The following is a 17,051-nucleotide window of genomic DNA, read 5'->3' on the forward strand; positions in this document are numbered from 1 at the left end:
ACCCGACTCTGGTAACAACATGTACGTTTTCAGGAACGACTTGTGTTCATGTTATGTGTATGTGGCAGACACCAGTCACACAGTCTACAGATAGGTATCACGTGGATGTGTCCCAAGGTCTAAATAGTTATTCTTTGAGAATACGGGAAAGCCTGTAAATCTTTTTCTCAGTAGAGAAAGTATTAAGTCAAAAATACATAAATGAAGCAAAAATTGTGCCATATGAAGTTGCTTAGTAATAGTAACGGTGCATTTTTGAATGACCTCAGTCTCAGAAAAAGCCACATGTTTGGTATCAAATCACTGGTGTCTGGATGCCAAACTGGGCATCGTTCTCTGCTGCAGCCAATACAGCTGAATACTAAAAGCAGTGCTTGGGGCTTTACAATGTTTTTTTAAAACTGATATCCATATTTTATTAAAATTTCCTCAGTTTTTACCTAATGTCCCTCATCTGTTCTAGCATTCATTCCCGGCTGCTGTATTACATGTAGGTTCCCTATCTCTTCAGAGGCCCTTTGGCTGACACAGCTTCTCAGACCTCCCTTATTGATGATGACCCTGACCCTATGGAGGCACACTCTGTCAGGTGTTTTGTGGAATGTCTCTCAATTGGGGTTTATCGGTTATTTTCTTATGGCATTGCCGGGGTTATGAGTTTTTTTGGAGGAAGTAAAGTGCTATTTTCCTCACATGATAGCAAGGATACATACTATTGATAGGACTTATCACAGACGGTGCAAACCTTGATCATCTGGCTCAGATAGTCATTCTGTAGTTTTAACACAGTGCGTCAATATAGCAGCTGACAGATGCGAAATGAGCTGTATTAACGAGCTCCCTAATCTTTACCTTAGAAATGTGTCCCCCTCAAGATCGGGTAAGCTCATAAAGGCATCGCACGTTTCCACACTACCGAGCTTTCTGCACAACAATGCAAAAGGGTCACGATAAAATACACTGCTTAGGATTTGCGCCTATAGCTACAATGTCAGAAACTGGTACTCTCCCACACGTTTTTACACAAATCATAGGAGTGCAGAGAGAATGGCGATGAGGGAAGAACTGAATACCCTCAAATTTGCCTGCCTCTTTTCTTATCTACAACTATACCAAATTATTACCATAATTGTTTCGCTGAGTACACATCTCATTTGTTGTGGACGTTCTGAACTTATTTCTAATCACATTTCATTTCAGTTGGACTGTTGATTTAAATAAATACTGTTACGACACAAACTGACCTTCACTTCTGGGTTAGCCCATATCGGTAATTTTTCTGTCAATAGGCACTAAAAGGTTGCAGAGATGAGCGATTCTGTTAGAGTATTAACTGAATTCTCCCAATATTAGGTTAAGAGTACTTTTTTCTGTGTACATATAATAAAAGTGATGCATTTATCTTACCACTTCATAAATCTCCTGGCTCCATGTGTGTGTAAGGCCTACTGAATAGCACTAACCCATTTTCTCCCTTTTTAAATGATTAGTAAATAATAGGGAATAAAATGAAGCAAATTGGGAGGGGTTTTCAGACCTATTATGGTTATTCTTTGTATTACCATACATCTCATACCATACTTTGTATGAGAACATTTTTTTTTCCTGATGTGTGGCTTCTTTTCTTTATAGATTTTCCATGGAGAGTGACGATTTGTCTCAACCCTTTTCTCAATTCTCTTTTTGTGACCTTCTTTTCCTCATCCAAGTTACTACCAGATCCATAACTACCAGATTTACATGGTTTGGTTAATCAATCCAGATTTGCAAGAGCTTGTGCGCTAGAACACACCATGTTTGTGATGATGGCATCGTCCTGACTTGCTGCTGTTCTTTGCCAGGAGGCAGTGTGGATGCTGGGGTCCGTCTGATGCTTGCAGAGAACACACAGTACCTGACTCGGTTCTCAGTCTGATTTACGCTCGTCTGGCTTGCAGACATCACGTAACTGCGGGGGGGTGGAGGGGAGCACAGAACCTTTCTTCTGCCCCTTCAGAAGAGGAAATTGCCGAACTAGGCACAGGAGGTCATCAGAAACTTGTCCTGTGTCTTGGCACCTGTGAGCAGGTGTCAACTGAAGTGACCTGGAGGGCAGTCGGGGACCCAGTGAGGCAGGGCTGTAAGAGGGGACTCTCTTTCCAGATGAGAAACTGAAGGAGTTACGTACTTTATTCATGTCTATAGCACTTCTGCACTATTGGCCAGGCATAGGGAAAATAGAACAAGACCTCACTGCATATATATAAAATATGGGGCCTCGGTGGTGCAGTTCAGTTTGAGCCCCACGTTGGTCTCTCTGCTGTTAGCACAGAGCCTGTTTCCAATCCTGTCTTCTTCTCTCTCTCTGACTCTCTCCCACTCTTTTTCCCCCCATCTCTCAAAAAAAAAAAAAACATTAAAAATATGCAGAAAATATGAAGTAAACAAAGTTGAAGAAATCAGATTATTTTTAACAGTGATTATTTTTACTGAACTACAAAGGATATTTCTTTTTTAAATTTATTTATTTATTTTTGAGAGATGGGGAGAGAGCAAGCAGGGGAGGGGTAGAGAGAAGCCCAAGCAGACCTCACACTGTCAGCACAGAGCCCGACACCGGGCTCAAGCTCACAAACTGTAAGATCATGACCTGAGCTGAAACCAAGAGTCAGATCCTTAACCGATGGAGCCCCCCAGCACCCCCACAAAGGATATTTCAACAGTAATGGAATTATACTGTGGTCCTATTTGCACAAAGACAGCACCTAAGAAACATAATAAGGACTAGGTTGTAGATGGTCCCTCTGTGGAGTTTTGTGTTTTAAAGAGCAGATGCATTGACATTCTGGTGCCCAGACACCCACTGCTACACTGATAACTGTTTCAAAAACACGATTCCCACAGGCCCTTCTTGCTGCCATTTGCAGAACCAAAGCAGCACACAGACCACAGGATGACCCTGACTGCAACTTGAGTTACTCAGTTTGCACAGCCTTAACTCTTTTTTTAAAATTTCTAAATTGTATTCTGGCCTATGCAGGGAGCTGGGGAAAGGCTAAAATCGATGGTTCTTGTGAGATACAAGATTTGAAATAGCTTCATAAGCGTGATTGTTAATTTCTAGAGTGTTCCTTGCTAATTGGAAAACAACGATGTGAAAAGAAAAAAATGAACAAAAATAAGAGTTAGTGCAGCTGCGGGTCTCAGGCTGATAATGTCATTGGGGCGGGCCTTATCCTGTCTGTCTAGAATACGTTTATATATGGCAAGTGGGGTTCTATCACTGTCTGTTCTTATTGCAACAGGTGAGAATATGCTAGACAATTTGTTTAGAGAAGCTCTTTGTTAGGTGACAGAGCACATGGGATGTGTTATCTAGCGCCAGGATGGATCAAGAATTTGCTGGCAAGCAATAGATGCTTCAGCCATTAGTATAAGTTTTAGGGCAGCAGGCTGAGCAGGTAAGTCTCGAGTGCCAGGATTCTGGAACACACTGGTAAGGATGACTGTGTCTTTACTAGTGATGCCCCAATTATCTAGCCCCAACTAGGGATGGGGTGTGCCACGGAGAAGCACATGGTCCTGATGATTCAAGTTTATTTCTTCTGATTACCACATGGATCTGTCACCCCATAAAAACAAAGCTAACTAGGGAATCAATATTTCTAGAATGGATTATCTTCTTCCAAATCATTTAAAGCATAATTTGTTGAACATAGGACAGGGTTCACAGGATGATCCCAGGCTATCATTCCAAATAATCAATGACTGTGTGGCTACCTCTATGTAATACATATAAAACTTGTTATTAGTTGCTCAGGTTTTAAGTATTATCTCTTGATAGAGTAAGGAAGACTGTCTTACCTCCCATTTCTAGCCTACTTATTCTCTGCTAAAAGCCAGATAGCCAAATTAGCTAGAATTATGCCCACAGTAGTCTATAATATATCCATATAATTCGTGAGTACCTGAGGAGGCAATAATATAAAATTACTAAAATATAGTCTCTGGAATCTGCCATGGACAGATCGTAGCTCTATTGCGCACCGGCTACATGAGTCGGAATCAGCTTCAGGATGACTCTGTGCCCCAGCTTTGACTGTTTAATGGGTACGCTGACCAAACTCACTCCATTGGGTTAGGGTAAATAATAAATGAGTTAATGCTTGTGAAATAGAACAGTAAGCAATCAATAACAAGAAGATGATTGGTACCTTTCATGAGTTTGTAGTGGGTGCCTGGTACTTTTCGTGATTACTAACTGCCTGCTTTTCCCATCTATGGATGTTTCCTTCTCTAAGTTGTTTTTCCCCTTGGCTAGTATCTAGATTAAGTAGAGTTGTGTGTCCGGCAAACTAGAGATAAATGGGATGCTCCTACAGAGAGATAACATTAACTTAGAAACATAGGAATATGCAAATATGCCATGAAGTTGATGTTTTGTTCCTTTCCCTAATTTTTAACATCTTCATTCGAAATATTCTAATTGATGGTTTATATGGTGCTCCCAGAAGACACTGGTAAGTCTTTGTACTGCTGCTCTAAAATGCAATGTGTGCTGTGTTTTCACATTTGAATTTCTGAACCATCTGATATAATCAGGTGCCATCAAATGATGAGGGAATGTGATGCATGAAGCATGAGATTTCTACAGTTGGTTCTAAAACCCCTGTTTAAAGGAGAGTATGTGAGGGTCTCCTTTTCAAATTGTAATTTAACACATTTTTATTTCTACCAGGTGTTACTCTCAGAGAATATGAAATTCATGAGCTGTCACGTGGACAAGATCGTCATGTGGCTTCAGCCACTATTCCCTGAGCTTGTGGGACAGACGATACGTCACCATGCTGTTAGCCACAGTCAGACAAGGACCGTCGTAACCTGGAGCCTGGACGTGCCTGAAATGGAGTCTCGAGAGGCATTCGTAGGAAGTCTGAGGGCGTCCTCTCGGAGGATGAATTGTTGCCGAAGCCAGAATTGCCAAGAGGCAGCTCAGTGGCCCAGGCCTGCAGATGCCCCCTCTCCCATTTTCATGGGGCTTACTCTGTATGACTCACTTCCTTCAAGCCACATTGAGGGCAGTTCATTAGGAAACAGGACAAAGAAACTGGCCACATTCCAAAGGAACAGAGGATCTCACAGGTTCCTTCAGGAACATGTAGCAACACTGGACACTGCAGATGCCTCATTCCAGACCAGAGGCTTCTAGCATGTCTTCAGTAGGAGGAGCTAAATTTCAAATCCCTCACTTTCTGGTCTTTGGCAAATAATTATCAATATTCCTTTGATAAAGACCTTACAAGATTTATAATGTCTTTACCCCATTGAGTCATGTTTATGAGGGGAACATTTGCAGAGGTGAGTTTGGAAGATAAAAAGAAGAGGGATACAGCATCTGGCTGGCTAAGTCAGTTGAGTGTCCGACTTCGGCTCAGGTCATGATCTCATGGTTCGTGAGTTCGAGTCCTGGGTCGGGCTCTGTGCTGACAGCTCATAGCCTAGAGCCTGCTTCAGATTCTGTGTCTCCATCTCTCTCTGCCCCTCAATGATCATGCTCTGTCTCTGTCTCTGTCTCTCTGTCTCTCTCTCTCTCAATGGTAAATGTTAAAAAAGAAGAGGGAGAAAATTCCTTTTTCAAAAAAATTTTTCATGTTTTTATTTGTTTCTGAAAGAGAGAGAGAGAGACAGCATGAGCAGGGGAAGGTCAGAGAGAGAGGGAGACACAGAATCTGAAACAGGCTCCAGACTCTGAGCTAGCTGTCAGCACAGAGCCCAACGCGGGGCTCGAGCCCACAAACTGCGAGACTACGACCTGAGCCGAAGTCTAACGCTTAACCGACTGAGCCACCCAGGCGCCGCAGAAAATTCCTTCTTTAATGCTTTACTGACAAATAACAATAGAGGAAAAAAATAGCACATGGAAGATGGGTTTCCTTTTTTGGAAAACAAAGCCTGTTTGCACGCTTCATCATGTCACACGAATCTATTAGCTGTGCCGTTAACATACAGGACAGTTAGCATCACATGGGGATGTTTTAGGTCAGTGGCTAACGTTTTTGAGATGAAACTGACACAATACGGCTTTGAACCCACTCCGTGCCAGCTCCCTGTCCTAGCAAACATAACAAATGGTCCAATTCCACCCCTGTGCCGCTGATCTGAAGATCTGGTCTGCTCTGCACAAATGCTGACCAGGGTCCACAGCCTTCTAGACACGGACATACAGGAGCAAGCTGAGACATGGTAAGAAAGGCACTGTCGCCGCGTGCATGTTCCTACTGTCATTCCACATCTGCCAAAATTGAGCCGCTCCCTACGCCCTGTCCTACCGTCTCAGGTGGTAAAGGGAACACTCTTGCCAGGTGCATTGACCAGCAGGAAACACGCAGAAGAACTTACAAGATAAGCCCATCATTCGCACGTTCGATTTGATAATTTTCAGCGCTTGCCGGGCTGGGACAAAGGGACAAAAGTAGAGCTCCTGAGTCAAAAGATATCCCCACATTGTTTAAGAACAAGACTCCCCTTTTCTTGAGGTCATGTCTCCTCCTTCCAGACAAATTTCTCCAGGGATCAGTGGTGCAGTGGCTTAAATTTCTTGTTAGATTCTATCTCTTCATGTCTTTTGCTGTCAAAAATCCAAATCCAAATCAGAAAATAATTATTATTTGGATTTTGATTGGATTTCAAAAGAAAGTAGATTGTTTCTAGATTTTAAGCTCAGTGAATCAAAGTGCGGGTGTCCTGATTGTGGCCTTGATCAATTGAGACCTACTGCTGCATTACAAAAGGGAGGTTTTCTTGTTATCAGGAAAATGTCACGGGGATTAGGACTTCAGTCGAACCTGCCCACACTTGAACTTCAAATTCACTTGCCTTTAAAGAATTCCAAATCGCAAGGAATTATAAAACACCTGTCTGCTTTAGGTTTTCCTAACAGAAAGTGAACATTTGAGTTTTGCAGCAAGAACGGACATTAAAACTAGCATAGCTAACTTCCTCTGGGACAGGAAGGATGTCCGAAATTAGAAACATAAAGAGGTAACATGGAAAGTGTCATTGGGCAGACAATCTCTCCCTCGCTACCCACAGAAAAACAATAACATAACCGGGCACATATGTGATGTGCTACCTCACCAAGATGGAAGGGGGGGTGGGAGACACCTCTGTGTCACCTTGTTACCTGCCATTTCAGCACTGCATGCTTTGTGGCCTCTGCAGGAGAGATTTCTATTTGTTAGGTCTTTGGATACTGGTAAACACATGGAGTTCCTTCTCAGGAGAAAATTGTCTTCCATTCGTGCCACGTGCATACCATTTCTGACCTGAATATACTGTATTCTTTGTACGAAATGCATTCTCCCATGGGAAAGACCAAGAATCTTAGATGCTACTGGTACCACTAAATCTTTGTCAGGCAACCAATATTTCCTTATCAGTGTGACCTGTGAGACCTCTGTGCACTTTCACACGAATTCCAAATAAGCCTCAAGTTGATTATGCCTGCCTCGCCGACCCAATTCATAACAGTTGCCCCCATAGATTGTGACCTATATTTATATTAGGTATGAAAGACATCTAATGGGCCTGAAAGAGGGAGATTTTTTTTGCATCCTTCCTCTGGAGTCTCTATGAAATGACAATGACGCTCACCGGGGCACCCTGTGATCAAGAACTTGGCCGCCTCTGGATGGATAACTCCAAGCCCTGAGGGATGCCTGCGGGGTGGACCCATTCCATGTCTGGTGATGATGCACACCTTTCAGTCATTATTTTTCAGCATGAAAATCTATTTCAATTAAGCCAAACCACAAAGTCCATTTTCAAGGTTGGTAAGAGATCACCTTCGCTCTGCGTGTTCTATAATGGGGACCGAGGGGCTAAGAGTGACAGCCATTACCCCCAGCTTAACAGAATCATCTTGCCGTGAGGGACAGGCTGATGCCAGGAAAATTCTGTCATCTTTTTTTTTTTTTAGCATTTACTAATCTAACTAACTCTCCCGAGACTGATAAATTATGCAGGCCGGTTCTGCTCAGAGGCATTTGATAGATTAAGGCAAGTAAGGAGACCAACCCGACCAGGTGAAATCAAAACTCATCAATTGTTTCAGACAGTTCAAGTAGCCTGAGCATTATCATCAAAGTGGAATTCCAATGTTCTGTTTACAGCAGAATCACCAGTTCTTTGATACCATCAACTACTTCTAGCAAATTACTAACAAAAACATGTGTATGCCAGGCGCTGTTATCATTGTTGGACATTTAGTAGTGGACCAAATATACCCAACCCCCCACAAAAATAACCAAATGAACCCAGCGCTCCCGGTACCTTACATACTGGTGGAGAAAGAAAAAGAAACACGTGTGTTTATAGTACATTGATTTGTGGTAAAGGCATGGAGAAAACGTAGGCAAGGAAGTCCCAGAGAACACAACAAAGGTGATTGGGGAGGGAGACACTTTAGTGAAGGTCTGAGGGGAGGCGATGGCAAGTAGCAGGTGGGAGGGGAGAACATTGCCTACAGGCCTGCAGAGGCCCTAGGATCTTTCTGCCTGCACTCTGAGCACGCGGCCTTGAGCAGTGTGCTTTTCGAAAGCAGACACTAGGAGGGCAGAAGGGAAACGTGGGAGCAAGTCAAAGTCACTGCCACAATGCAGGCAAGCGCAAATACGGCTTGGACAGAACAGGTAAGACCAAACAGCTGTTTTAAGAATATGTCCTGAAGGGAGAGTCAGTGTGATCCGCTGCGAGAAGGATGTGAGGTTTGAGCAAGAGAAGTAGGGAGGGAAGACTTTGAAGTTTTCAACCTCAAGAACAAGGAGAGAATTCCTGTTGATTGAAACAGGTTAGAGAAGCAGGTTTGGAGGAAGGTGGGAATTTGCTTTTGATAGTTTGAGGCTGCAGGGTGTATGATTTAGCCAAGGGGGTTTGTCAAGTTAGGCTGCTGGTGTCTGAAGCTCAAAACACACACCTGGGCTGGAAGGGTGACTCTGGCAGTTGCCTGCATGTAGAGCGACAGAAAGCTGTGGGATGAGCCCAGTGGCCAAGGATGGAAGTAAAGACGGAGAAGAGGACAGATCAGGAACCCAGCCCTTGTAGCACAGCCATAGTGAGGTCAGAGACTAGGAGCAAAGAAGGAATGATGGGTAAGGAACAAAGGACAGCAGCAGAGGGGCACCTGGGTGGCTCAGTCAGTTAAGTGTTAGACTCTTGACTTTGGCTCAGGTTGTGATCTCACGGTTCATGAGTTTGAGCCCTGTGTTGGGCCCTGTGCTGATAATGCAGAGCCTGAGTGGGATTCTCTCTCTCTGCTCCTCCCCTGCTTATGTCTGTCTCTCTCTCAAAATAAATAAATATTAAAAAAAAAAAAAAAGAACACCAGCAGAGCACGGGAAGTCAAGTGAAGAACATGCTTCAAGAAAAGGAAGTGGTCAGCTATGTCAGATGAGATAAGAAAGGAGACTTGACCAGGGAAGTTAACTTAATGGAGGTCACTGTTGTGACCTTGGAGGTGGGGCTAAAAGCCTTGGGAGAGACTAGGAGGTGAGGGATTGGAGATGCTCTCTTAATATGTATACTTTCCTCGCTTATGAAAGGGAATCAAGGGTTTTTGGTTGATCTCCAATGATCAGAAAGAGGCAACGATCAATGGCGTAGGAGATGGAAGGAAGGGTTTTTGGGGTGATGCCGTATGTAAGGGAAGGAAGGTGTGATGTGGCTCATGGGGAAAGGCTGGAGGAGATCCAGACCAGCGACCGGAAGTTAAACTCAAGAGGTCCCCAGAACGAGTGCCTGGGCGGGTGGACTGCAGGGCAGGGGGAGCTTGTCAGATGCCCAGACAGTGAGGTGCCCTGCCGCAGTACTCCATGGCAATGTGCTTCCCATTGACCACAACGAACACAAACTGCCATTTTCTTTCAGGAATGCTTCCTAGGGCATGGTCATTCTTTCAAACCCTTACTTACGGTCATTCCATTCCCACAAGGAACAGCCCTCTCCTGAGGAAGCTAAAGCATTGTTTGCTAACTTTCCAAGGTCACGTGGAGTAAGAAATCCAATGGGGTTTTACACAGGCAGCCTGACTCTAGAATCTGTACTTTGAATCACTCTCTGATTCTTCACTGGCTCATGGCTTTAGATACCCATCTGCTTACCTACCTAGAAAGTCCCACAGCCCCACTTCTGTTTCATGTTTTTAATGGTGAATAATTGTATAAGTAAATACTTATAAGAAAATGGAAGGTTCTGGAATACAAGCACCATGAATCCAGGCAGCAACTTGTGTTATTATGGTGAGTTGAAGGATGGGTTGCAGAAACACTTGTTTCACGGCATTATTGGGGGAAAAATCTATTCCTCTCTGGGTCCCCACTCTTCCCAGGAGAGCTGTGCATAGCCCCGAACAACAGGAGAGGATGGAAGGAAATTCACTGTGTGCAGAGGGGCTGCTCCAATGGGCAAACTACACTGGCTCCGTGAAAGGGGTCACCCTGTTGGTGTGTTGGCTGTGAGTCATCAGAGGGATGGTTCTAGGAGAACATCAGGGACTGTTTACTGGGAGACCAGGCATCCCTGGACTCTGGGAGCTCGACAGCAGCTGGTGACTGAATCCTCTCGCCTCCACCCTCACAGAGTCCCAAATCCTACCTACGTAAAGGGATGCTTATCTAGCCATCCCAACCTGGTCCCGAGCACATAGCTGTCTCTGCACCAGTTTCCTTTCTCTAGTATTTGGAAAGTACTTAGACTGATAACACAGAAGTCTACCTTAATTATGAAATCTTTTAGGGTTTGCTAGCCTTTTGCTTTCTAATGAGAAAAAAAATGATGACTCTTTTAAGGAAGAAACAATGCTTACTTTGCATTTATTACAATATATAGAAATATAAAGCTTATAGTAGACATTCGATAAATATTTTTCAATTCGTAAAAAGGCTCATTTAGATTAATTTGTTATCTCATCATTTTGTGTGTGAATTGAATGGAAAATAACTGATATTACAGCTCATTTAATTTCTTCACTGAATGAATACCTATGTGAACCCTTGTCTTACAAATTAACAGAACTTAATACATAGAATTGACATTTTGACTTTCCTTTTAAAATTGTATTTAATAAAAGTTTCTATTTTAGGGTTTATATGCATAAATGTAATATATTTTTTTACATATATTCCTGTATATTTGCTTATGCTATATATATTACATATAATATATATTTATTTGTATAAAATACACTACATATATTATGCTATATATGACATATACTATATATATTATACTATGCATATACTATATAATATATACATATATTATACTATATATACTACATATTATATACAATATATATAACAAAAGTTATATTTAATAAAAGTTCCTATTTTTAGGCTTTATATGCCTAAAGTTGAGTACAATGTTGGTATGCAAATAACATAAACTTAATTTTTTAAAACTTTTTTTTATAGCGTATTTATTTTTGAGACAGAGAGAGACAGAGTACAAGTTGGGGAGGGGCAGAGAGAGAGGGAGACACAGAATCTGATGCAGGCTCCAGGCTCTGAGCTGTCAGCACTAAGCCTAAGGCAGGGCTAAAACTCATGAATGGTAAGACCAAGACCTGAGATAAAACCAAGTATTGGATGCTCAACTAAGCCACCCAGGTGCCCCTTGTCTATTCATTCTTTATTGCATAACATAATGGAAACTTGCTAAATAACCCTCTGTGTGACCATTTTAAAGTGGACTGTCTTCCTGTGACATATCCCCCATTCTCCATCTTCTGCCCCAGTTCCTTAACACCCTCCTATGAACCAAAGTAGCAAGGAGAGCAGCGCCAATAAGTATAAGCAAAAAGCCTGAGAGAGACATGATTTCTCTCCTTCCTGTGACAATGTGAGCAATAAGTAGAAAGGATGGAAGGAAGACACACTTATCAACCAGGAATAGTACACAGTTTTCAGAGATTTGCTTTCATAGGTGTATCTGCTTTCCTGCCTTATGCACAACAGTAACAACAATTACAGTGAAATGTTCTGTATTAAAGCATAATAGCCCCCCCCCCATCAAATTGTATGTGGAACTCCATACATTCAAGAAACACGATGCCTATGGGTATTAGGGACTGGAAATAAATCCAGAGCTTCAGTCTAATGGTGAAGGAGGGTAAGGCGGGCTTCCTCAGGGCGAAGAGGAACAAATTATCACAATCTCTAAGGTGATACTTAATTTGGATGGGATTTTACAAACGTAGAGTGCTCCCAGCTTAGAACTTGCCTGCGATGATTGTACAATAATCCATTTACAAAGGAAGATCATCAAACATTTTGTGGGTAGTAACAGAGATGCCACGTGTCTCCCTAGTTTCTTGTGGATGACTTAAAATCTACCCAAACCTAACTTTTGATCGCTGCCCAAACGACTACCACCCCACCCTCTGCTGGTCCACGACTGCTCCATCTCAGTAAACAACATGATTACTCAGCAAATCAGACCAAACCATAAAGTCTTCCTTGATTCTTCTCTTTCCCTCATTTACCAGCAAATATGGTAAATTCTCCTTCCAAAAATGGCCCCAAACCAATCACTTCTGTCTCCTCCACTGCCACCACCATTTTGCAAGCTGCCTTCATCTCTGACACGCACGTCTACATTAGCCTCTTAATTTGCTTGTCTGCTTCCATTCTAGAACCTTCCCTTTGCCCTGTACAGAATCAAAGTGATTCCTAAAAAATCACTAATCAATCTGGGTCACGTTCCTACTCTTAACTCTTCAATGGACTCAGCATTTATAATAGAACTAATACCCACCTCAATCTACCAGGCTCCATACTTCTTTTCCCTGCCCCCTGTGCTACCACTTGCGCTGCTGACTCATTGGGCTCCAGGCCTGTTGGCCTCCTTGGTGGTCCAAAAATATGCCAAAAACACTCATCCCCAGGCTTCTCTACACACTGTACTTCTACCCTCAGAGCAAGGCACTGCTCCCTGGACACGTTCTCATCACTGCTCGAGCCTCCCTTCCTGCAGCCATCTGTAAACATCCGGTCCACCAGGGCAATTTATTCATCTCCCCTGTCATCACTTGATGGAAGAGACCCACATTGAGTAGGAATGGTTGGGAATTTGGCAATTGGACAAAGGAAGAACAACATTCCAAGAATACTCAGGGAAGCATTTAACACCAAAGGGTGAAAGGACCCGACGCCCGCAGAATCAGGAAAGCCCTTGAGGGCAGCAATGAAAAAAGGAGTTTGCCGCCTGCTCACAGAGGGCCTTATGTGCCAGGCAGGGAAGCTGGATTTACTCCCGATAAGGGAAACCAAAGAGCCTCGGCAAAGGATCTCAGCAAACAGGTGATTAATAAAAATGTCTTAATATTTCATGTACCCCTGAAACTGGTCTCAAATGCATCTCCCCTTCTCATTTCGCGAAGGGTCCATCTTCAGGGAGACAGATGTAAGTCGAGTCAGTGCCCGCAGAGAAGAGGCTGTCCCCACGAGCCCCTGGGGAGGCATCTCACACTCATGGGGTCAGTGCTCACATCTGTTTCAGGAGGCAGTTAGAGGGGTGTCCCTTGTAAATAGCCGATCTGTCCCGTCTCACTATCGTGGAATTAGTATCCTACATTCAGGCTGTGCTCTGTGATCAGAAGATGCAAGACAGATATGAAATTCATCTAATTCTGCTCAATCAACATTTTCCCTCCTCTAGGGTGGATATAGGCGAAGTCCAGAAGAGTGTCCAAGATGGATACGATGTGGTTTGTGCAGTGATGGGAAGCAGCGTAAGTGATTAGCTCTAAGTGAATCACAAAAAGGCTTAAAAAAAAAAAAAAGGTTTAAGTAAAACACAGACCATTCTCAGAGGGGCACTTATGCCAGTGCGAGGATGACATCATCTTCAGAGCCATGGGAAACCACTCAGAAAACAGCTGGCCCAGCAATGGCGCTCTACAGGCTGGGGACCACACCCCAGAAGACCCTGAACGTGACAACCAGGCTTCCAGGCTGTGCTCTGCAGTTCGGAGAAGCAAGTGTCACTTTTTTTTTTTTTTAATCTGGTTACTGGAAGGGATCCCAGGAAAATAAGGTTTGTTCTTACTTGCTTACGAAAACGTGATTTGAAGACATTGGACTTAAAGATGACCTTCCGACTTTTAACCTTTCTCTCTCTCCAAGGGAATCTATTAAATTACTTTGGAAAAGTGAATGGGAAATGTTATCCTGTTGTGCTTTTTTTTCTCCTTCCTCCTGTTACTTGCACTATTTCTAGATGCACAGCATCATTTGCTCTTGGAGGGTCATCAGAAATATGCCCAGTATTTAACGGTAAAGAAGGCTAGGAGCAGCCGTTTCGTTACGTCCCGGGTATTCACGTATCAATTCACTTGGGAAACCAGCAAAAAGGTAAGGAGCGAGAGAGTGTTTTCCAGCCACTTCTTTGGTTATTCGACACCACGCTGGCCAGTGAGGGGGTGACTTGTGCTTCTCTCAGCTCCATCTCCTTCCCTCTAATGCGTCCTCGGAGGCCTTGTTCCTGCCTTGGTGGGGCAGTAGGGCAACCCTGGTTCAGAACCACGGAAAAAAAGCGCGGGTTTTATAGGGGAGAATAACACGTACTATGTCAAGTAAGATGTTGGGGTTCTTTCTTCTTTTTTAACCTCCTTCCTTAGTCACGCCCGGTCCTACCCTACATGGTCAGTCAAGACAGTGTAAACTCAAAGGAGTATTGAAGGCTTATGCAGGCAGTCTGTAATCTGAAGGAAAAGACAGTCTCATTACACTTTCTAATTGTCCAAATTGTTGTCATTCTTTTCAGTTAATTTCTCTATTTTGTTTTCCCATGATGTTTCCAGTTCCCGTAAGCTTGTAAATGTGTTGCACATGGCTAATTCAGGCCTCCCTGCTTAAAATCCATTCATACGAACATGGAAGCATTCGATGAGCTGCTTTCCTCCTGTGTGAACACAGGAAGTAGTCCTTATAGCAAAGCTCACCATGGAAACAACGTCCCACAAGGGGACATGCTTCTTTCCTTCCTTTTTCCTTCTTGGTTTCATTTTTAAACAGATAGGCTACCATTTGCCTTTTATGTAGAGCTTCCCTGACTCCTGCTGAATTTTTATTGTGGTTGAACACAGGTAATGTTATCTCTTATACTTTGCGCAGGAGGTTCTTGGGAAATAGAATTGTTAGCATTAAGCTCTATTTAGGTTAAAATGTTTGGTTTAAAATATTAATTAATGATAAGACTCTTAAAGAAGACCTGAAAGTGAGAATGGCCTCTTTACTCTTCAGATACTTAGGAAGTGCCAAAGGGCAATGCAGCTTGCAAAGGGATCCCGATCTCTTCAATTTTTAAAATTGAAGCATCTCAAATAATTATCTATTGTTGTAGTACAAATATTTTCAAGAGTAAACAGAATTACAGAATATAGAAATATAGAATTTGTATTTAGGGTAAGACCCAAGATTTTCTATTGCAACTATTCACACTCTTGAGTATTGCTCTGCTCAAAGAGGAATTAAGTCAGACTAGAGCGCACCTTAAAAAACAAAACCCCCAAACCCAGACAAACAAAAACAACCAGAAATTAGGAAGCCTAAAGAACATCTAATAATTCTTGCCTGATTTTTCTGTTTCCTTTTTTTTTTTTTTTTTTTTTATGAAGATGTCTTGGGTTTGGTACTTCTCGGTGGCTGTGCTTGTGATCCCCATGCCAGGGGAAGGAGTGGGCCTGTGATGGGTACCAGCTGTGAAGATTCCCAGTTCATCTGCTTCTTGTGAAAAACAACTTATTTTTCTACACCATGAATTCCCATAGGGAAACCATTGAAATGAAACCAAAGGCAAAGTAGCGATTTCGTTTGTACGAATTACAGAGCAGAGTTGAGGAGGAAGAGAAGAAGAGCCCATGGTCATCACAAAACACCTCTTGCAATGGTATTCCTCTTGTCCCCAAGACCAAGGCACCTGCTTTGCTTCCCAGGAAGCAGGTTCTGCTTCAATTTCCCCAAGCCAAGGGGAAAAAACAGCATCAGAATGTGAAACATGCTTTCATGATCTTCTATCCAGAACAGGCTGCACATTTGTTAATCTGCTGTATATTTTTAATCCCTGGCATTAGAGTAATTGTACATGTAGGTAAATGTTGCTTGTTTCTTAAATTTTTATAAGTTTATTTATTTTGAGAGAGAGAACATGGGAAGGGGCAGAGACAAAGGGGGGAAGAGAGATACAGAGAGTTACAGAGAGGGAGAGAGGGAGAGAGAGAATCCCAAGCATGCTTCTCACCGTCAACGCAGAACCCAATGCGTCATGAACTCACAAACCATGAGATTATGACCTGAGCCCAAACCAAGAGTTGAACGTTTAACCAGCTGAGCCACTCAGGCACCCCAACACTTGCTTGTTTCTATTAAGCCAACTGAATAATTAACTTTAACATTTGGTGGTAGGGTTGAAATAAAGTGTATTAAAGTATAAAAATCAGAGTGATGTGGTATTCCATAGACTGGAGACTATGAGACTCAGCAGATGCTAACCTCCTAAGAGCTTGCAGACACATATATATTTACAATTATAAAAATTATAACATTTCATAAAAATTTATTTACATAGGTTTGTAATTTTATTACAAATCTATAATTACAGAGATCTGTATAACATTTATAGAAACATAAATGTTATAAATATTATAAATATTTATAATTATATGAATAGATTTTTAAAAAGACATAAATTGTACCTAGAGGGTCCCTCGAGAGAATTCTAGCCTCTCCCAGGATACATATTTATACCCTCCCCAACTAAAAATAAATACAACAAAAGGAAGTAGAGATAAACTTACTCCCCAGTAGGCTTACGACTCAGAGGTGGAAAGAGGCAAGGTCAGAAGAGCCTTGGGTACTATTTTGGAAGAAAGAGAAACAAATCCTACACAACGGCCCTTCCCTGGCCTGTGGTTTGAGAATCTGAGCTCTGAACTGTTCCCACACAGCAGCTGTATTTCTGCACCGCCATCATGGAGGACAGGAAGTGGAATGGCACACAGAAGATAATTTATAGGA

General features: G+C 42.6%; 1 protein-coding gene and 1 long non-coding RNA gene across 2 annotated transcripts in view; one reads left to right on the plus strand and one right to left on the minus strand.

The window, feature by feature from the left end:
• The window catches only part of PRKG1 (protein kinase cGMP-dependent 1), a 1,246,601-nt gene that overhangs the window by 52,388 nt on the left and 1,177,162 nt on the right, over window positions 1-17,051 (minus strand). The window lies entirely within an intron of this gene.
• LOC120235959 lies at window positions 1,639-5,287 on the plus strand. The gene is made up of 2 exons (XR_005529550.1): window positions 1,639-1,861; window positions 4,718-5,287. It is a non-coding gene; the product is annotated as an uncharacterized LOC120235959 (long non-coding RNA).

Source organism: Hyaena hyaena, unplaced genomic scaffold, assembly GCF_003009895.1.
Source record: "Hyaena hyaena isolate Hyena2069 unplaced genomic scaffold, ASM300989v1 scaffold_141, whole genome shotgun sequence".
In the NCBI taxonomy this organism is placed as follows: domain Eukaryota; kingdom Metazoa; phylum Chordata; class Mammalia; order Carnivora; family Hyaenidae; genus Hyaena; species Hyaena hyaena.